A 22578-nucleotide genomic window follows, 5' to 3' on the forward strand; every position below is an offset into this window, starting at 1 on the left:
AACAGAATAACTTTTTCATAGATATTAATGTCCCTGTTAAATTATTCTTTATTTAGAAAAAAATTTTCCACATTTGCCATGCACTATATACATTCTCAGTGTTTGGGACATTTTCAAAAAACTTCTGCTTTTATTTATAAAACATTTGTTCACAATATTGTAATTAGAAGCATATACACTGGAGCCTTTCTTTTAAAACTCTTTTTTAAAAAATCTTCCAGAACAGAGAAAACTTTCCGTCACTTCTTTCTCTTTAAACTGGACAATTTAAAGGACTCTTTTCAATGTGATCTGTATCAATTATCCCACAGAAATGTTTGTGAATTTCTTTTATTCACCAGCTAGATGGAGTGGGCTTTTCCATGCAGTTTTTCACATCTCACAGTCAGTAATCTTGCAGAGAAACACTCAGGTCTGTGCAGCTGTCACTGAGATAGTTTCGTTTTTAATCTGCAGCATGCTTCTTCCATGTGTCCCAGACTTTCCATTTGGATCAAAACAATGATGCATGTTATTGTATAAAAAAAGAGTCAGTGTGATCCACAGGTTTTCCAGTTTCACTGAATTCTAAGGCAAATATGGGCAAAAAAAAAAATCTGTGGGTTCCTAAAGATCATTTCTATAAGTGCATTTTGATGTCTCTTCTAACTTTATAGGGGCTTCCCAGGTGGTGCTAGTGGTAAAGAATCTTCCTGTCAATTCAGGAGCCCCAGGAGACTTGGATTCTATCCTTGGGTCAGGAAGATTCCCTAGAGGTGGGCATGGCAACCCACTCCAGTATTCTTGCCTGGAGAATCCCGTGGACAGAGAAGCCTGGTGGGCTAATGTCCATAGGGTCACACAAAGTAGGACACGACTGGGCAACTGAGCACCGCTAGCATCTCTAACTTTATAGATATAAAAATAAAATCTTTGTTTTACTTCCCAGTTTTATTCTCATCCTAACTTCATGGTACTGCTAGCGCCAATATTCTCAATATTCAAGCTATAAATTAGGCCGTCAGCTTTGATTCAGAGGTCTGATTCTTTCTATGTCTGGAGAGTCCCTATATACCTTTTGATTGTATTTTTGCTTTGCTTTTTTAACTCCACACACCCACTGTTCTTCAGGCACTTACAGCATCAAATATGTACTTTGTCATTATCTTCTTACCCACTTGCTTTGCCTTTACTTCATTTCTCATCCCCACTCCAGTCCATCCTACCAATCAAATCCATGGAAAGCTCTCTAATTCATCTTTCTAAAATATCACCATGCTGCTTCCCCTCTCTTGCTTAATGCCCTTTAGTAATAGTTTGAACCTCAAACCCTTTGGCTAGGTCCATCTTCAGACTTTATTTCAAACTCTACTTTCTTGAGTAATATTAACATGAATTGTCTTAATCTGTTTGGGCTGCTACAAGAAAATTACTATAAAGCAGTGGTTTATGAATCACAAATGTTTACTTCTGGAACTGGGAAGTTCAAAGTCATGGCACCAGCAGATTCAATTTCTGTTGAGCACCTGCTTCTTTAGATGACCCTCTTTTTGCTGTTACCTTGCATGGCAGAAGGGGAAGCGGGGCTCGACTGGACTTTTTCAGAAGGGCACTAATCCTATTCATAACCTCACCACCCCCAAAGGCTCTACATCTTGATATGATCACTTTTCGAAGTTAGGATTTCAACTGTGAATTTTGGGGATTAAAAATTCAGAATGTGACACTAATACTTAACAGAAAACTTTTGAGACTTTTCAGTCTGCCAGTTACTGTGCTAAATGCTTTAGTTAAATAATCTAATTTAATCCTTGCAACAACCAGGAAGTAGATATTGTTTCTTTCTTCATGCAAGGAAAGAGACAGGTAGATATGAATAGCACACACAAAGTTACATGGCTGTAGAGATAGAATTTATATTCAGGGGTTAACCTAAATCTGTGTTCTTAACCATCCCTTTATAATGCCTCCCACTGTTCTTTGCCTTCAACCAAATGACTTTTGTTTTCTTAAGTATACCTTGATGTTTTTCACCATTGTCCCCCTTTTTCCTTCTCACACCATTGCACCTGGAATGCCATTCCTTCTGACCAGTGAAATGTCATCTATTTTTCAAATCCCATCACAAACTTCATTTCCTTTTTAAAGTCTAATATAACCATCCTATTCTAAAGGTGGTTATAGCCTATGAATTCCTAGATATACAGGTAGTAATTTGCTGCAGTCCATGCAGTTGTGAAGAGCAGGATACGACTTGGCAACTAAACAACAACAGAAACAAAATGCTTGTATTAATACTTTCGGTTTAAATTTTTTTTTCATGCTCTTATGTTGTAGTATTTATCCAGTCATATCACTAGTAGCTTGGTCTCCCTGTAGTTTCTTGGAAGAGGTAAATAAATATTTGATGATTTGATTTTTTAAGAAATTCAGTCAGATTGTTTGCCCAAAGTCGTTGATCCAATTGTACTGATCAGCTCGGCCATGGGGATGAAGTCAGTTATTTATGCAAATAATGCAATGACCTTGATATAGTGTGATTTCAAATGTCATTTAAGCATTCCTCCAACAGAAAAATTATACTGGATAATAAAATTTGGGGCACTAACATGAATTCTAAAATTGATAATTTTATGGTAATATCAGGTTCATGACAAGTCAATGGGACTAATATATTTAGAAAAAGGTTTACAGAAAATTTGCGCAGAGGAAGTCAATAATTATTAAGCAGTACTTGGTAGATCAAAGAGTAGTTTTCTCTGTATTGCTCTCAGACCACCTTTAACACGTAATGTGCACTAAATGTAAACTGCAAGAAGAGGGATGGTTCCCCTCTCCCCCTTCACCTCAGCACATTCAGCACTTTTAAATCTCTGTCTCATTCTCAGATTCTTGATAGATTCTGAGTCCGACCTCTTCCCCACTGGAGAAAACTTCTTGCGATATTATGATCCTGTCATGCTATCACTCAACTTGTATTGAGCACCTCCAGTAATAGGAAACTCAGTACTTTGGGTTAGCCAGACCATTATTAGGCATTTATAATCTTCAAACCATTCTTTCTGATAATATGTCTCAGTCATCATCTCTTTAACATTGCTCTATCCTCCCTTATTCTGCACAAAGCCATTTATATTAGATAAAATAATGTCGGTTCCCCCTCCCCACCACTACAACGTCTCTAATTATATGAGGAAAGCTGCTCTGTCTCCTCCTAATTTCCACCTCACATCTCCCCTCTGCTCAGGGCAAAAATCTCTAGTTTTTTCAGCCAGTAAGTCATTTGACTTAGTTTCCAGATGTCTCACCCTCCTGGCTTTTCTCTTCTGGATAGTCGTCTCCATCCTGAGAGCACAGTAAGCCAGATGTAGCTTGAGAAGTGCAGAGAACCCTGAAACTATAATTTCTCTTGCTTTAGAAATGGTGCTTCTGTCATTGCAGCCTAAATTCACATTAGCTTTTAAAACAGTAGCATTACATTCATGGCTTTTTATTGAACTTGTGGTCTGAAGCCCCAGGCCTTTAATTTTTCCCTAGAAAGTGTAGTCAAGCCATGTATTTCTCATTCTGTCCTTATGTAATTGATTTTTTTTTAAACTACAGGTAAAAGATTTTCCTTTATGCTTTTTTGTCTTTTATCATATTGGTCCCTGGAAGTGCGTGATGGGACAACTGAGAGAAAAACCACAAGATTCTTGGCTGCGGCAGATGCTGGGAATCTGGAATGACTCTAATAAATTACAATAGGAGTTCCACTCGAAAAACCCCAAACCCTTTGGATATTAAAAACATGAAAACAAGCAAACCAAAAAGAAATCCTCCAAAGCCTGTTGTTGGTGGGAGCTGCATTACCTTCAGCAATACTAAAATGGGGAGGAAAATACTGCTCTCCTCAGAAACTGAGGTCTCCTATGGGCACTGCTCTTCAGTCCCTGAAACTTCCTGCTTTTATCCAGTTAGTAGGGGACCCAGTCGAAAGAACACGTTTTAAATATGCAGAGTTTCCTGTGTTTCCCCTTCTTTGAGCCAATTAGCACATGTTCAGCAGCTTTCCCTTCCCTCTGTTAGCACATAAATTACCTTTGTCTTCAAACACTCTGGAACTTCAACAACTTCTAATTACTTGGATTATCAAACTCTTGGGTCCCAAGAAACAATTCTCTCTCCATTGGAAAATGAGGGGAAAATGAGGGGACTCTTTTCCAGATGTCCAGACCATTGATAAAACTTAGTCTTGCCCAATATTCGAAGAGTCAGCTGATTGGAAAAGACCCTGATGCTGGGGAAGATTGAGGGCAGGAGGAGAGAGAGGTGACAGAAGATGAGATGGTTGGATGGCATCACTGACTCAATGGACATCCGTTTGTGAAAGATGGAAACCTGGTGTTGCTCATTCCTACATCCTTCTCTGGATGTTTGCACTTAATTGATGAAGCCTGTCTAGTATGGAAAAGCTAAAAAGTTTAGGAGCTTTCCTCCCAACCAGTTAACTCCCCTCTGCCCTGCCATGGCTAGCATTATGTCAGGTTCAACATATGTTGTGCAGTGGAAGCACTGTGATTAATATAATGTAGCCTGAACAAAGATTAAGTTGACAATTCTAGCAGGGAAAACCAACGTGCTCCAACTCCTTATAAGATAAGTTTGAGTGGAGAAAGGGCATAAGAAGCTATATGCAAAGTGTTATGGGGATCTGGAGAATAAAAAGAATCACTTCAGTTGGAGGTAAGTCCAAGATTGGGAAAGATTCCATGAAGCTGAATAAAGGGGCATATAATTTATAGAAGAGAAAATAATATTACTGCTAGCAGCTATATGCTGTGCCTTGTGCTAAGTTTTTTACTTGCATTGTTTAAAAAAATGCATCAGGCTTCCCTGGTTTCTATGCCTGCGAGGCAGGAGACCTGGTTCTATCCTTGGTCAAGAAGATCCCCTGGAGAAGGAAATGGCAACCCACTCTAGTATTCTTGCCTGGAGAATTCTATGGGCAGAGGAGCCTGGTGGACTACAGTCCATGGGGTCACAAAGAGTTGGACATGACTGAGCGACTAACACTTTCACTTAAAAATACTTACAGAATATCTATGGTGTAGACATTACTATTAGGTCTGTCTTACCAAGGAAGTTTTGAGACATGAAGTAATGTCTAAGCCATCCCAGCTAAGAAGTAGTGGAGCCCAGATTAAACCCATTCCATTCAGAAAGGATATTGCAAGAAGAGGGAATGTGATAAACACAGATAAAGAATCAGAAAAGAAGTCTACCAATAAGGGTTTGAGTAGATACAATGCAAAAAAATGTTGGGAGAGATACTGGGGCCAGATTATAGGAGACTTGGAATACTGTGCCAAGAAATCGGAATTTAGTTTGTAAGCAATTGGGAACATCAGTAGGAGTTTAATAGGAAAGTTGAACAATAAAACTTATACATAAAAAATTACTCCAAATGAGGTAATGAACACATGTTTCAGCTTCTTCAGAGGAACATGGATGCATTACCAAGTGTAATTGTATGTGCTGTATATATATATATATACTTTTTTTTCTGGCTTTTTTCTATCAGAATTTTACTGGATCTGATCCTATACTTCTAACATTTATACATGATTTTGTTAGGAAACTTGATTTCCATCAACTTTGATGTTGTGGCACTCTCTTCTTTGATGTTATTGTGCTGTTTTCTCTTTGCCTTCTCAAATTACGTATAGCCTCCATTCATTTATTTTAGTAATCAGTGTAAAGCTCCCTTGAAAAATGTCAAATGTGTAATACATTGCATAACACTGAGCAGAACAGCCCACAGTCTTTTCCCTACCTCTGTGGAGGGCTCACCCCAGATAACCCCACGAGTGTCCCTAGTTTCTGGCCTTACCTTTGTCACACTCCCCTCAACATCCCACAACTCTGGTTCTCTTTCCTCTTTCCGCTCCTCCCAGCCTTTTAAATCTAGTATGTTTTCTGGGCCAGTAGCTCACCATGACGTCCAAAGTAGAGAAAGGTAACTTTTCTGGGATCTTTCTGTTTGTTGTTGTTGTTGTTTATTTGTTTATTTTTATTTCTCCATGCATTATTGGGAAACTTGGAGAAAAATACTAAAATAAGAAAGTGAGAAAGATTCAAAAACTTATCAACTTTCTGTCTCCTCTCTTTGTTTCTATCTTGCTCTCATTTGTCTATAGTTATTTTACAATAGGTATTGCAGTATTTATAACCCATCACTGCGTTTCTGTTAGGTGGGCTCTGGCACTTGGAGGGATTTGCCTTTGCAGAAGGTACAGTTGCTACCGAACTTCACATGACCAAGAGTTGAATTTTTGTCTTGATCTTGCCATAGATGCAATCACTTTTGATACTGACATTCTTGAATTTCTTACTTTAGAAATTAAATTTGTTACTGTTCATTCAAAGGGAACAACAAAAAATCCCAAGTAAGACTTCTTGCCTGCCATCAATACCTGGAAAGGAAGTTTATGCTTCCTTTTTCCAAGTATTGGATTGACTCACCGTATCTCAGTTGGTTGTCAGATTGTCAATAAGCATGATAAAACTTTTTGTTTTCCCAGCTCAGAGGATATAAAAAATTGTGACAGGGTAGTGGCCCCTCTTATTTCTGTGATGAGCAGGCCTATACTAGATTTTTATTAATTTTCTATGCCTTGCATTATTAAGTCAGTCACTGATGCTTCTGTCATGTAGTAAATCCAGAAAATTACTATTTGTTAAAATTTCCCACTGCTTCAATTAATGCAGAAATATAATACAGTTTTCTGAGCCTGGAGTATTTCTGGTTACAAGAGAAGACAGCTATGTTGATTTCAAGGCCATTTGGTCACATTTCTAACCTGCTAATTTTTTTTTCCAGTTTTTTCACTTAATGTATTGACCCAATTTTATAAATCAGGAAAATAAGGCAGCAGTGACAATTTACTTCTTATGTAAGGAAACAGTCTGATGATCCAAATGGTCTTTTTAGACTATAGAGGTAAGTAGAATGAGATCTTGGAAGATCATGCAAATACTCTTTGTGCCTGGCATTGCATGCACTGTTAGTTGTTGCCTCATGACCCTGGATCTTATTATTAATTTACCTCATGGATTAGACAAAGCTATAAACACTGTTTTTTCTTACATTTGTTGCTTTAGAGCTATTGTGTGTGTGCATGCAGCAACTTTAGTTGCTAAGTCATGTCCACCTCTTTGCGACCTATAGACTGTAGCCAGCCAGGCTCCTCTGTCCATGGAATTCTCCAGGCAAGAATACTGGAGTGGGTTGCCATTTCCTCCTTCAGGAGATCTTCCCGATCCAGGGATCGAACCCACAAATATGTTTCCTGCATTGGCCGGCAGATTCTTTACCACTGAGCAATCTGAGAAGCTCTTGTTGTAGAGCTAAATCAACCTTAAAAACAATTTTGTGGATTAAGACAGCTATCATTTGCATTAATGTAAGTCTTAGCTATATGCAGCCCATTTAATAGCAGACCTAAATAAGCAACGCTCTATACCTTTGGTATTTTTTTTTTCTTTGTAATTCCTAGAGGACATTATTAATACTTTTGTTTTATTATGACTACACGATCTAGGTTTACTGGTTGGGTTGCCCATACAATGCAAAATTCCCAGTTGCATTTAAATTTTAGATAAACCATGAATAACTTTTAGCATAAGTATGTCCCTAAAATTGCAGGAAAGACACTTAGACTAAAAAAATTAGTCATGTTTTATCTGAAATTCAAATTTAACACAGTGTTCTCTATCTTTGTTTGCTAAATATAGTAGCCTTATTTACTGGGAGATTACAGAAAAGACATTTTGTTCTTTTCAATAAATACATTTTAGTAGAGAGATACATTTAGTTGTTATGTAAGTTTTTATACAAATACATTAATAAATTAGGGAAAATCTGATTTTAGACTATATAATTTGTGATTCACATAGTACGGCCAGGGTAAAGCTCCTTTTCAAACACATGGCAGTTATCTATTTACCTGTCTGTGTCTTCCATTAATCTATGATATCAGAAAGGGAGGAAGCAGACTTCACTCATTTTTGTATTACATAATGTTGGCACATAGTAGGAGCTCCATAAATATTTCTGGAATAGCCTGCATAATTGCAGAATGATAGGCTGGCCCAGTAATAAAAGATGTGTACATGAGTGTGTGTGTGTGTGTGTGTGTGTGTGTGTGTGTGTGTGTATGAGAGAGAAAGAGAGATTTAAAAATGCCTAACATGCAATGAGTGATAACTTAGGTCAGCACTCTGGTAGGATCACTGTGCTAAAGCTTAGTTCTTACCTTCTTTTCACAGAGGGCTCTTTCACTAGTGTGTGTACTCAGCTGCTCCATCATGTCCAACTCTTTGAGGCCCCACGGACTGTAGCCCACCAGGCTCCTCTGTCCATGGGATTTTCCAGGCAAGAATACTGGAACGGGTTGCCATTTACTTCTCCAGGGGGTCTTCCCAGCCCAGGGATTGAACCTGCATCTCTTGCATCTCCTGCATTGGCAGATGGCTTCTTAACCACTAGTGCCACCTGGGAAGCCTTTCACTAGAGAGTGGGTCAAAGTCAGTCAAAGGCTATATATTAGAAAACATCAATCAATATATGTGTCACTTAGACACTACATCCTCTTTTAAGAGGCTCTCCAAAAAAAAAAAAAGAATGAGTTAGTGAAAAAGTTTTCAGATAGCCCATGTTGGTTTGCTTATACTTCTGGTATCAAATCTTCCTTTCTAAAAGTCAATTTGTAATATAGTCCGACCGGTAACTGCAACAATAGCTCCTGTCTCCTGCACTTAAATAGAATCTTTTCACTCCCTCATTGAGAAATTGAATCCAGTTCCCCTCTCCTTGAATCTGTGTTGATTCATAGTCCAAGGTGATAATTTATAACTTTTCATGAAAATATCATGCACTTCTACCTTGCTCTTATGAGAATCTTGCTCTAAGAACCCAGATTGATTTTACTGTGATCCTTTCTCCAGTGGCTTCTCCAAGAAAGTTTACATGAGAGGAATTTTTTTTGACCTTTTGCACACTTGAAATTATCATTTTTATACTTTTGCTTGAGGAACTGACTGGCTACTGCAATTTAGATTGAACTTCATTTGACTATGAGTTTATTATACATTGTTCCATTTTATTGTATTTTCTGTTGTTACTGTTGGGAAGGCAGATGTCTATCTCATTCCCTACTTTGTTTAAGTGACCAGGTTTTTTATCTCTGGAAATGATTAGGAAATTTTAAAAAATGTCTAATACTCTAAGACCTTATGATGATGTGACTTTTCTTGTTTATTAGGCTGGATGTTCAGTAAGAGAGTTGTTTTTAATTTCCAAGAAATGTTCTTACATGATTGCTTTAAAAATTTCCTGTTTTATCACCATCATTTTACACTCTTACTTGGGCCCCTATTTTTTTTTGATATTTTGATCACTTGAGTAGATCTTTTAACAAATTGATTAATTTTTTTACTGTCTACTTTCTGTTTTATTTCTCTGAATCCTTGATTTAATGTTCCGTTAAATCTTCTATTGAATTCTAATTTCAATGATCACATTTTAAAGTTTCAGCTATTTTCTACAATTTTTCCTTGTGTATTTTATTATTGTTGTTTAGTCGCTAAGTTGTGTCTGACTCTTTGTGACCCCATGGACGGTAGCCCACCATGCTCCTCTGTGCATGGAATTCTCCAGGCAAAGATACTGGAGTGGATTGCCATTTCCTTCTCCAGGTGACCTTCCCGAACCAGGGATTGAACCCTCGCCTCTTGTGTTGGCAGGTGATCCTTTACCACTGAGCCTCATGGGAAGCCCTTCTTGTGTATATCATGATATTTTTATTTCCTTGTTTTCTTTTTTGAAAGATCATTAATTATATATGTATATATATTGAGGCTTTCTGTGATTCCCTACATCATCTGTTTCCCTTGAGTGCCCAGATTTTCTGTGTGTCTTGGTGTCCTCAAATAGCTGATCACCCCATGACTATCCAATTAGATCTAAGATCAGGCACTTCAACCTAATTGATTAGCACTGTGGAGTGTAGGGCAATCAGGTAGCCCACAGCTGGTTAACTGGCTAATTTTCTCCGGGGTAGTTGGTTTCACCAATAGGGAATCCCACTGTCTTCTGTCTGAAGTGCTATGAGGCTGCTGCTGTCCTGGAGCTGGAGTCTTTCAATAAGTATTCCCCCCTATTCCTTGGTCTTCAGTGTTGAATTTAAATGACAACCTTGTTCCTGGGCTAAGGAACCCAGAACTTCTCTGGTTCAGTTACCTGAGTGCAGTGGTTATTAGGCACACAACAGAATCATCTGGAAGACTTGTTAAACCACAGGTAATTGGGCCTTGCCTCCAGATTTTCTGACTCAATAGGACTGGGATGAGTTTGAAAACACATGCATCCCCAACAATAGGATCCCAGATCTAGGTCTTGGAGACCACCACTCTGGAGTATAAACCTCTGGCTTTGCATGGAGGTAAGTGAAAGGTCTGTAACTATGTGGCATAATTTAGATTACTAATGGCTTCATTTTCTTTGATGGTGCAGTCTGAGTCTCTTGTTATTTAGGGTGTTATTTTGAAGGGAACATGCATTTTGATGAAGGGTTATTTTAAGTAGAATAGCAAGAAGAAGTTCTCTTGTTCCCAACATTTTGAAACAGGTGAGCAAATCCATGATATTGTGATTCTTTCTAGTTTTACTGTTAGAGAGTATTTTTGTGATAACTGTATTTTATTGCTACAGTGTCATTTGAAAACTGGAAATCCATGGTATCTAGTACCTTCCAACTGATCAAAATACTATAAACTATTGACCAGAACAAAATATTTACAGTTGCCTGAGGAAGTTTGTACTTAAGAAGCAATTACATTTTGCACTGAAAATGATAGCTGAAATGAATTTGCATCTCTGTTTCCTAATATCAGTTTTTATTTTATTTTGCTAGACTGTTCATTTGATTCTCATTAATCCCAAATTTCAAAATGTGAAATATGGTCATCAATATCTAGATCTATGCTATCTAATGCAGTTGCCACTAATAATTTTGTTGTTATTCAGTCACTAAGTACTGTCTGACTCTTTGCAGCTCCACGGACTGCAGCACACCAAGCTTCCCTGTCCTTTATTATTTCCCAGAGTTTGCTCAGACTCATGTCCATTGAGTCGGTGATGCTATCTAACTGTCTCATCCTCTGCCACCCTCTTTTCTTTTAATACATGACTTTAAAGTTTTCTTCTTCAGTCCCATTACACATCTTTGTTAGTAGCACATGGTTAGTGGCTACAGTAATGAACAGCTCAGATATGGAACTTTTCCATCGTTGCAGAAAGTCCTGCTAGGCAGGACAAATATAAAACCTCCTTTATTTACAGAAGGAAAAGAAAAGAGGAAAGAATGACTTTCAACAAAAACACTCTTTTGCCAGTCTTACACATCTTACTCAGGAACCTTTGTTTGTTTGAAAATATCAATGTCTTCAATAGATGTCCGCAATGTCAAATACCACACTTCTGGCTTCATCATGGTAACGTGGGAGATGGAAGTGATTTACTCCAAAATGCTGGGTGGATTTCTGTGAAATCACTCACATGCTGTTAAGGTGAAGATACACTCACGGGGCTGGAGGCTCACCTCCCACCCCAGCCCACCCCACCCATTTCCCTACCTGGTTAGTGTCAGGAGGAGACGTGTTGAAAGGCTGAACCATTGCAGGTGTGCTTTGTCGACTGGGATTTGGGCTCTGAGTTTCTCAGATCAACACAGTGTGTGGCTTATGTGCAAAGCACTTGCTTTCAGCAAGGAAGTGTGTGCATCAAGGCTAAATGCTTGGTTCCAAGGCGAGCCACACACTCATGGATTCTTGCCTGTGTGTTTGTTGGCCTTTGGATCCCAATTTAATTGTTTATTGATCAAATAAACATTAGAGGCTATTTATTGGGCCCCAGTGGGGAGCTATTATCTCAGCCAAAGGATGATAAATATATTTGTATTCCTATGCCTGATTTCTAAAATGCCAAAAAAAAAAAGAAGTATACTTAAACTTGTCAATGAAAAGGAAACATTTCTAGTCATTATTTGTCCAATAAAAATGTTTACATGGACACAAAACTTCTGTATTTCAATGTCACAAAAAATTCTTTGGAAATCAGTGGGGGAAGGGGAATGGAAATGAGACTACGTAGATAGGTAATAGATTGCAGGTATCGGATATGTAATTAATTATATTACTTTTATTAATTAATGACACTCAGGTGTCAGATACTTAAATTTTCTCTTTGTGGTTGTTTAGAAAGATGATCTCAGAACATTCTCCCTGAAATTGCTTCAACTTTTAAATTTTAACCTAGAGAAAACAGCCTGGCTGCCCAAACTATGTTCCATTCTGTTGTATTAATATTTGTTGCAAAGCTGATGATCTGTTCCTTGGATTTGTGAGTACTTGACCCTGATGGCTCAGCAGCTAATGAATCTGCCTGCAGTGCAAGCAGGAGATGCGGGTTCAATCCCTGGGTCAGGAAGATCCCCTGGAAGACATGACAACCTACTCCAGTATTCTTGCTTGAAAAACCCCACGGACAGAGGAGCCTGGCAGGCTACAGTCCATGGGCTTGCAAAGACTCAGACGTGAATGAGAAACTAAACATAAGCATAAGATCTTAACCTTAAGGAAGGGTTAGGTGTTACTGTCGTGAGTCTGCTTACAATAGGTAGAAACAACTTTCCTTCTGAATGTATCTGAAGAGATACATCCTACTCCCACCACTGTTTGCTGGTAAACACTCTTTTCAGTGAACAGGATGATCAGACCACTTAGATTTAGGAAAACCCAAACAAACTAGTAAAGCTCATTCAAAATCAATTGCCTTGTTATAACTGGAGGTGCAAATAAGTTACAAATCAGCAAGGTCAATATCATGGCAGTATTACCTCTATGTCTTAGTCAGAATTTGTGTCTTTTGTTTCTCAGGCCTATATTAGTGGGCAAATAGCAACAACATAACAAGTATAATAAAAAGTGATACAATTTAAGCAATATGATATGATAGTAATAATATAAACAATAATGATCATTATTGAATACTTGATACCATGTAAGATGCTATATGAATAATGTATTAATTGTAATTACAGTTTCCAACAATTCTGTAGGATAATATTATCACGTCCATTTTACAGAAAAGAAAGTTACAACTAATTTTTATTACCTTGACCAATGTCCCAGCTAGTAGATGAGAGTGTCCTAAACCCAAATTTGTCTGACTCTACAACATATTTTCTTAATCACTCTATCAGGCATTCAGTATAATGAGTGGAACAGAATTTTTAGGAGTGTCAGGATTATGGAGCTTGAGATACTATGTGAATTAGGAGTTAAGTTTAAATGAGAACATTTAAAAAGTTCTCAAGAAAAACAGTTTTCTAGGAAATACAGTGACTCTCTGATGTGTCCCAATCACCAAGAATAATGTTTAGCACATAATGAGTGTTCACTGAGTACTTTTTGCATTAATTAATGATTTAGAGTTACTGTGTAACGGTGATTTATGGTTAGTGTACAACTGTTATAATTGGGGTATACTGGGAGATCTTTAAACTGATATATGCATATTTTTCTTGCATGAGACACATAGCCTAGTCTATGTAATTACTATGTAAGTTAAGGAAATCTGTTCGTATACATGTATACATGTTCCCCAATTATGTTAGCTAAAAACTGGTGACTTTAAGAGCTTTCTTGAAGACAATGTATATGCATTAGAAGATATTTCTATCTCTAATTGATGACTAATTTAGGAACTACTAAATTTAGGGACTGAGACTGTTGAATGAAAGCAAATTCATTGGTATGAGTCTGTAGTAGATATTTCAGAAATTCTCATTGCCTCAGGATGGTGTTTTACTTTGCCTCAGTCGTCTAATATTCTTAGGTGAAGAAGTTAAGAATTCTATAGCATAAGGTGAATTTATTTCCAAGAGAGACAAAAAAAAATACTGAAGGTAGCCTTCCTTTGGTTAAACTGTATCTTCAGAGTCCTTTGGGATCAAACTCATGTACCTTTGCCATTAGTTAAGTCTTAAACCATTGTGGAATTTCAAATATTAGTTTGGATAGTGTGTTAATTTCCTGTTGTTGCTTCACCAGATCACCACAGATTTCGCAGCTTAAAATCACATAAATTTCTTTATTTTATTGTTCTGGAGATTAGAAGTTTAAAATGGGTCTTACTGGGCTAAAATCAAGGTGTGTCAGAGCTGTGTTGATTTCTGGAAGCTCCAGGAGAAGATCCCCTTTCTTGCTTTTTCCAGCTCCTAGGGGCTGCTCACATTGCTTGTCCTGTGGCCTCCCCATTCGGTCTTCAAAGCCGGCAATAGCCAGTGGAGTCTTCTCAGAATGCATCACTTTGACACTGATTCTTCTGTTTCCCTCTTCCACTCTTTGAGGACCTTTGTGGTTATATTAGACATGTCTGGTTGTAATCTAGAATAATCTTCCCAGTTTAAAGTCATTTGACTAGCAAAGTTAATTTCATTTGCTACCTTAATTGCCCTTTGCCATATAGATACAGTATTCTGCCTACCACATATAGAAGCAAGAATATGGAGGTATTTTATAACAGACTTACATTAGGTTCCAATTCTAAATCACCTGTGTGATCTTGGGCAACTTAAGTTCCATCCGTTGCTTGGGTAGCAAAACTAAATTAATAATTATTACTTGTCATGAAGGTGTTATTAGCATCAAAGAATAAAGGAGTATTTAACCTGTGAAAGAGAGTTCTTTTGTTTATTTTGTTATCCTTTTCAATCTGGAACAAAAACTTCTCAAAAGCTGTCATTTATAGGATTTTTAGATAATCTTTTTTTCTTTTTAAGTGAAGGAAGTAAAACTCATCCATTTAATATCTTCTTTATAGCTCATTACCTAGTTCTCTCTAAAAGATGATCTTTAATTAAGAACTTACCTTTTTTTTTTTCTTTTTTAACTCATTAGCTCACCATAAGGATGCCACACTATGGCACAGTTCTTCAAAGACAAGATTAATTAACTTTCAACAATTAGAGAAAATTGATGGATAAATTTTGCTGACCAGGAATACAGTTGAAGTTCAAGAAAGAAATCGATCTGTAAAGGATGTTCTAATTGCTGGGAAGCTTAATGCAAAATAGAGAGTATTGAAATAGACTTTCAAATAAAAGGATTAGAATAAGCAAAATGAAAAAGAATGAATGACAGACAGAACACGGTATGCGAGGGAAGGCAGGCAGGGGAAAGAAGAGAGCTATATGACAGAATAGAGGCCATGTCTGTTAAAGTCATAGTCCTATTGAATGTGGAATATGGAACTGTGTCAGAAGAGGACTTGAAAGCCTGTTACTTCTTTAGAGTAAAAAAGTCAGTGAAGGTTCTTGATTGGAAGGTGACAAAGATGAGTTAGGAAAGAGATGAGTTTGTAGAAATTGGTAGCAAGTATGAAGTTGAATAATAATCCCCTTCCTTTCAGATATAAACCAAAATTGATATTGACCAATGCATGAATTGGTTTTCTCTGGTGGCTCAGACAGGAAAGAATCCTACTGCAATGTGGGAGACCTGGGTTCATGCCCATGGAGAGGGCATGGCACCCACTCCAGTATTCTTCCCTGGAGAATCCCCATGGACAAAGGAGCCGGGAGGGCTACAGTCCATGGGGTCGCAAAGAGTTGGACACGACTGAGCACCTAAGCACAGCACAAGGCATGAATTATCAGAGCTAAATCTCTCCATCTCCGTCAAGCATTTCTGCTTATATTAGAGCATTTAGGGAAGGGAAATGTGACCCACTGACAGACTAAGAGGTGTCCTGAGAGGTATTAACCTTTTACAGAAGTCATTATGAGGAAGTGTTGGAAGGACAGAAGGGAGACATTTATTGAACAAACAAAGCAAAACTCTACACTTGAGGTGAATTTATTCTTTGAAATTTTATGGAGTCTCGATTTGTGAGTTTTATTTAAATGATCATTTGTAGAAAGATAGTGTATTTTCAGAATCCTGCTTTTACTAACTGGTGACCTTTATAAAAATAATAGACTTTAAAGTACTCTGAATTTCTTTATCTTTAATATTGGACTGATACTTCTTACCTAGTAGAGGCTTTGTGAGGATTAATATAGATAACCCATATCCATCAGTGAGCATACTTTCTAAACAGTTTCTGGACAAGAAGGGAGCTCATTGGAAGTATATGGGACAACTCACAGACTTAAAAGGCGAGTGAATGAGGGTTAATCCAGAGATCTAAGGAGAAAGAACCAAAAGGCTGTGTCTTTAAGTGAGTGTTGTTAGGTTATCTCATTTCTACGTGATGTGTGTCCTTGTGTTACTCTCTTCAGGATCCAAATTCCCAGGGGAAACAAAGTCCCCGAAGATCCCAGGGTCACAGTAAAACTTACACAGCACAAAACTCAACCTGCAGCGAAGACTTTATTCAAGGCTGTTTCAAGAGGGGAGAGAGGAGAGAGCTACGAACTCAGCTCTGCTGCAACAAGGAGGAACAGGGTGTAGGGGTGGGGTGAGGAGTAGACTGTAGGCTATCCGTGCTTACTAGTTGACTTAACACAACAGGAAAGTGAACTTTCTCAATTCGTCATGTGAGTGAGTGAAAGTCTCTCAGTTGTGTCCAACTTTTTGCGACCCCATGGACTATACAGTCCATGAATTCTCCAGGCCAGAATAATGGAGTGGATAGCCTTTCCCTTCTCCAGGGGATCTTCCCAACCCAGGGATCAAACCTAGGTTTCCCGCATTGCGGGCGGATTCTTTACCATCTGAGCCACAAGGGACGCCCCATATCATGACAGGAGGTACTTTTACAACTTGATGCAATGCCCCACCAAAGTTAAGGTTCAGTCCTTCCATAGGTACTGGAAGGTGAGGGGTCTATCTGTCTTGATGGTTACACTTCAAAGGCATGGTTTCCAAGTCCTTGAGAAAAGACAGTCTTGGGTTATAAATTGGCAAGAGGCTTTATGAAAGATTTCCATCTCAAAGTTGCACAAGCTTTATAAGGAAAATGCTGTAAGGAAAAGGAAACAGTAAGCCCATCTTGGCCACCAGAGCAGTCAATGAGCCTGCCTTGATTGTGATGATGGGAAGAAATAGGTGTGGGAAAGCATCTTGACTTATATTCCCACCAAGGCAACAATGAGTGGGGAAAAGAGTCATTCTCAAAGGTGAAGTGAGATAGAGCCACTGAAATAAAAAAGGGGGAAAGAATGGTGGGCAGGACATTATGGAAAACTAAAGCATGCCTGGCACTTGTTAGTAGTTAGAAGTATAACACTTGAGTGATTTAAATTTATTTCGAAGAAATAAACAAATTTGCTCAAAATAATTAGCAAACAATTCACAGGCGACGTTGAAGCAAAGACAAGTCCCATAAAATCATGCCACCCCATGAACAATCCTCAGTATGGTGTTGCCATATTGTAAACGATTAAAATGTTTACTGTGGCCCCTTAAACTTGCCAGATGGAAGAGCATAATTGATGATGCACTGCAACAAATCTTAAAAATTACTTTTATTTATTGATCTCCCTCAGGCTGCCATGCTCTCTCCCAAAGGGTCCCCAAACTGCTTTTGTTCATCGGTCAAATCAGTCAGCCCCCTGCCACCCCTACCCCAGTCTGTCCTCCTTTCCAGTCTATTTGTATCTCTTTAAAATACTCTGTGTTGTTTCACCTGCAGGTATTAATGCAGGTATTTAAGGCCATCCTACTTCTTCCAGCTCTGTTTTGCTGGCTTTTATTTAAATGAACTAGCAAGGCTGCTTCTTCCTTAGAAGTCAGAGCAGGGACAGTGAGGCTCTTTGAATCCCAGTGTAAATCTGTCATTAGAGCTCAAAGATTTCAGCCTTAGGTGCTGGGGTGAGAACACACAAAAACTTGTGCCAGTTACCAGGAAAGTAAACTAGTATCTGCCCCCCCGCCCCGGGTACCCACTGTGGAGGGTGCTCATTCCTCTTATATGCCACCATGTGAATCTGCGAGTCCATCATACAGACAGTATATATGTTTGCTGAGGAGCATCAAGATGAGGAGGTGTCTCTTGTTCCTCATATTTCTTCAGTACCTACTTAACACAGGGTGTGGCTCTGAATTAATTCACTAGTTTTATTTTTACTAGTTTGACTTTTGTTACCACGAGGCATACGACATCTTAGTTCCCTGACCAGGGATCAAACCCACATCCTCTGCATTGAAAGCGTGGGGTCTTAACTATTGAACTGCCAGGGAAGTCCCACTCGTTTGACTTTTTAAGTTGAATTATTGAGAAGCAGAATTTCAATGCTTGACAGAATCAGTGATTCTTCAGCAGGTATGAACAGAAAACTGTTCTGTGAATGTGCTGGGCAGCCGAGAAGCAGGGCTAAGGCATTGCAGAAAGCTTCCCACGCTAGCGATGGAGAAGGACAGCGATTACTTGAGTACCTGTACTAGTACCCTCACTGTCTAGTTTCCCAACCTGAATGGAATATTCAGGAATTTAGCAGGAGACGGGAAGAGAGAAGACTGAAAGGGGAGCGGAGGAGGAGGAGAACATAGCCACTACCGTTGCAAACTTACCTTTTGTCTCAGACACCAGACTAGGTCACTGGGTAAGACCAGATGTACAGTAGCATGTGCTACTGTGGCCCCTTCACCTTTGTGTACGTATCCATAAAAATACTATTATAGCAACAATATCATCTTGTTTCAGCAGAGTGTGGAGTGGTTTAGCTAACGAAGTTTATATGGCAAATCTAATTACAGTGTTTCTTTTCAGTAAAACTCTATTAATGTGTTATTATAAGAGACCAGATACTAAAACCCTTTTAACAGTTTCAAAGAAGATTCCTACGATGGGAAACAGAAAATTCACTTAATGTGAACATAAAATATAAAAGCTTTGTAAAAGAAAAATAATTTTTTTTTGTCTTAAACAACAAAAACTATTTTCTTGTAGTTCTGGGATTAGAGAAATCCAATATCAAGTTGCTGACCAGTTGAGTTCCTAGTGAGCAAACTCTTTGTGGCTTAGAGACAGCTGCTTTCTTGCTGGGTCCTCACACAGTAGACAGAGAGACAGTCTTCTCATTTCTCTTCTTTTCTGTGTGTGATTTGATATTTTCACAGAGTAATAACTTCATCTAAAGTTACTAAAGAAAAAATCCTGAGCAACTCTTTAAGATGTGTGTGTTCTAAATTATTGTAGAAGATGCTCCTCAGAGTACATGCATATAATAGAAAACTCTGATAACTTAGAATCAGGGAGTAAGATGTTCTTTCTGGAACACTCCAAGTGCCCCTCAGAGCATATGGACTGAGAGATCAATGTGGAACACATTAACGCGGCAGAGACGCAAGGGAACCATGGCTGGGAGCCACTGTTTCACTTTTCCAGTAGTTGTTAGAAGCTTTTGTGCGTTCTCGTCCCATCACCAAAAGCCTGAAATCTCTGAGCTCCAATGATAGATTTACACTGGGATTCAAAGGACAGCCAGAATGCAACCATGTTCTCATGTTGCTAATCACAGTCGCTCATTTAATATAGTGAGAGCCAAGATCAAGACGATAAGTGTTTAAGGCCCTGAGCTAGAAGCCCATAGGACTAGTTAAAACAATTGCAATTTTGTTCCTATTCAGGCTCAGGAAATTATGTCTCATCCATTTGGAAGCATACCTTGGAAACATTACATAAAGGGCAGGAAACCACTTACCAACTGTAGTTTGAACCAGTTCCTAGGCAAGGTCTATGTGAAGGTGAAGTCTGATTCAGGTCTGCAAACTCACTCATCCAAGGAGGGGTTGGGTAACTTGAAAACTAACATCAGAAACTGCAAAGACTGCTTACAAAGAGACTCAGTTTCCAGCCCGGACTATGAGTTGGTATGATTCTACTTTTGCATAAATTAATCACAGAACTGTAATCATTTCCTACTAGGGTTCCAATTTTAGAACCCGGTTCCGCCTTCCAGTCTGCACTACAGATCTTTCTAACGTAAGTCAAGTATTTGAAGGAGCTGACAGCTCTAACCTCAACCCAACATGTTTGATCTGCTGCTTGTCTCTCATCTTAAAAGCATTGCTCTCTGATTTTTCTCTCTCTTGCCTGCTTAGTGGTAGATCTCCTAAAAGATGTATAGTTTGGGTGGCTTTGGCAAAATGCTTTTATGATTTCCCTCTTATAATAATAGCCTGAAATTGTTAGATCTGGATTTAGTTTAAAGGGCACAAACTACAAAAAAAAAAAAAAAGCCAGAAGGAATGATTTTGATTCTCTCAAACTTCATCATACATATCAACAGACATCTAAGGAAGAAGAGTCTACTTTCTTGATCATTTTTCTAAATAAATGTTTTTAAATGCAAAAATCTGTCTTACACAAGGAACTTGCAAATTGCTAGCTATTTCTGAAGGCATCGAGCTGAAATTTTAAACAACAATTTTTTTTTATAATGCTTCATATTTCTTTATGACAGGATCAGGGCCCATCAATTCAACCTCTCAAATCTCTCTCAAGTTGTCCTCCACACCCTGCTGTTACAGTTCTAGTTGAGGGTTTTATTATTTCTTGCTGGGACTATGGCAATAGCTTCCTTATAAGTCATCTTACTTCTGGTTAGATTCTGATGGCAGCATCTTCCAGGCTACCTATAGAAGGCAATATTTTTTTTTAATATAAGATTTTTTTTTAAAATTTGCTTATTTTTACTTGAAAGATAATTGCTTTACAGTGTTGCATTGGGTTCTACCAAACATCAGCGTGAATCAGCTATAGGTTTACCCGTGTCCTGTCCCACTCGAACGTCCCTCCCTCTCCCCTCCCCATCCCACCCCTCTAGGCTGTTACTGAGCCCCAGTGTGAGTTCCCCGAGCCATACAGAAAGTTCCCGCTGGCTCTCTGTTTTACACACGGTAAGTGTGTTTGCATGTTACTCTCTCCACACCTCCCACCTCTCCTTCCCATTCAGGCTGTGTCCATCAGTCTGCTCTCCGTGTCTTTGTCTCCACTGGTGCTCTGCATGTAGGTTCATCAGTACCATCTTTCTAGATCTCATAGGTATGCCTTAGTATATGATAATTAAATGCAAGAATCTGATCATGTGGTACCCTGCTGGAAAGTAAAAGTGAAAGTGTTAGCTGCTCAGCTGTGTGTCTGACTCTTTGTGATCCTGTGGACTGTAGACCATCAGGCTTCTCTGTCCATGGAATTCTCCAGGTAAGAATACTGAAGTTGGGTTGCCATTTCCTTCTCCAAGGGATCTTCCCAACCCAGGGATCAAACCTGGGTCTCCTGCTTTTCAGGCAGATTCTTTACTGTCTGAGCCACCGTGGAAGCCCTGCTGCAAACCTTACAGTAAATCCCCATCATCTTCAGGATGTATTCCAGATACTTGACATGGGGCAAACAGTGTTTTATATGCTTTCCTTGCCAGTTTTCCAGCCTCATCTCTACCACTGCCTACAAACACGACTGCTATCATGGAGCCTCGTTCTCTCACCATACCATGTCCTCTTGTGCCTGAAACACCTCTAACTGAAATGCATATTGCCAAATTTCTGCTAACTCTTACATATCCTTCCAGATCCACCTCAAATCTGTGTCACCTGTTCATAGTCAGTGAAAAAAGTATGGTGAAGATTCATGAGTAAATAGTTAGATCAGTTAATATGAATATTAACATTAGCTTGTTTCCATATTGTACTTTAATTCTCCTTTTACACTAAGCTTCCTGTAAAAGCCTAATTTTTGTGTCAATCTGGACAGATAGATGGGGTGATGTGTTCCATGACCATGACAGAAACTGCAACCACTAAGACAAAGCCCAAACCAGAAAGAAAAAAAAATTAATAACATGAATAAATGAAAAGGAAAATTACAATTCCCTAAGAATTCTGAGAGATGATGCAACCCTGGGATTTTTTTTTTTAAATGGTATATGTCATGGGAAAGGACATCTTGCTATTTGAAGAGTAAAAGAAAAGAATGACCCCGAAATGCAGAAGACGGGATACACAGTGGCAGACGTTTGGCTGACAAACCAACCTGTCTATCAATCCATCTGGCCCCTCTCCTTTAGGTATCAGTGTCTTTGTTTAGTATTTGATGAAAGGGGCACTCGTGGCAAATATAGTTTTTCTCCTGTGATTTAGGAGTAGTTGAAAAGAGGATTTTTTCTCAGTGCTGAAGCCTTTGTCTTTGGTGATATCTAAACTTTCCATGCTAACCCCATAGAGTCTCCCAATGTGTGCGTGCCTATGAGCTCAGTAGCTTCAGTCGTGTCCAACGCTTTGTGACCTCACAGACTGTAACCCACCAGCCTCCTCTGTCCCTGGGATTCTCCAGGCAAGAATACTTCAGTGGGTTGCCATGCCCTCCTCCAGGGGATCTTCCTGACCCAAGGATGGAACCCATGCGGCTCCTGCATTGTAGGCAGATTCTTTACTGCTGAGTCACCCGTTTCAGAGTCTTCCCATTTCAGCCCAGAGGCATGGATTCTCTCCTTGTCCTAGCCTCTATCCCATCATGTTCCCCATTCCCCTAGCTTGTGGGACTACCTGCTC

Source organism: Odocoileus virginianus, chromosome 15, assembly GCF_023699985.2.
Source record: "Odocoileus virginianus isolate 20LAN1187 ecotype Illinois chromosome 15, Ovbor_1.2, whole genome shotgun sequence".
NCBI lineage: Eukaryota > Metazoa > Chordata > Mammalia > Artiodactyla > Cervidae > Odocoileus > Odocoileus virginianus.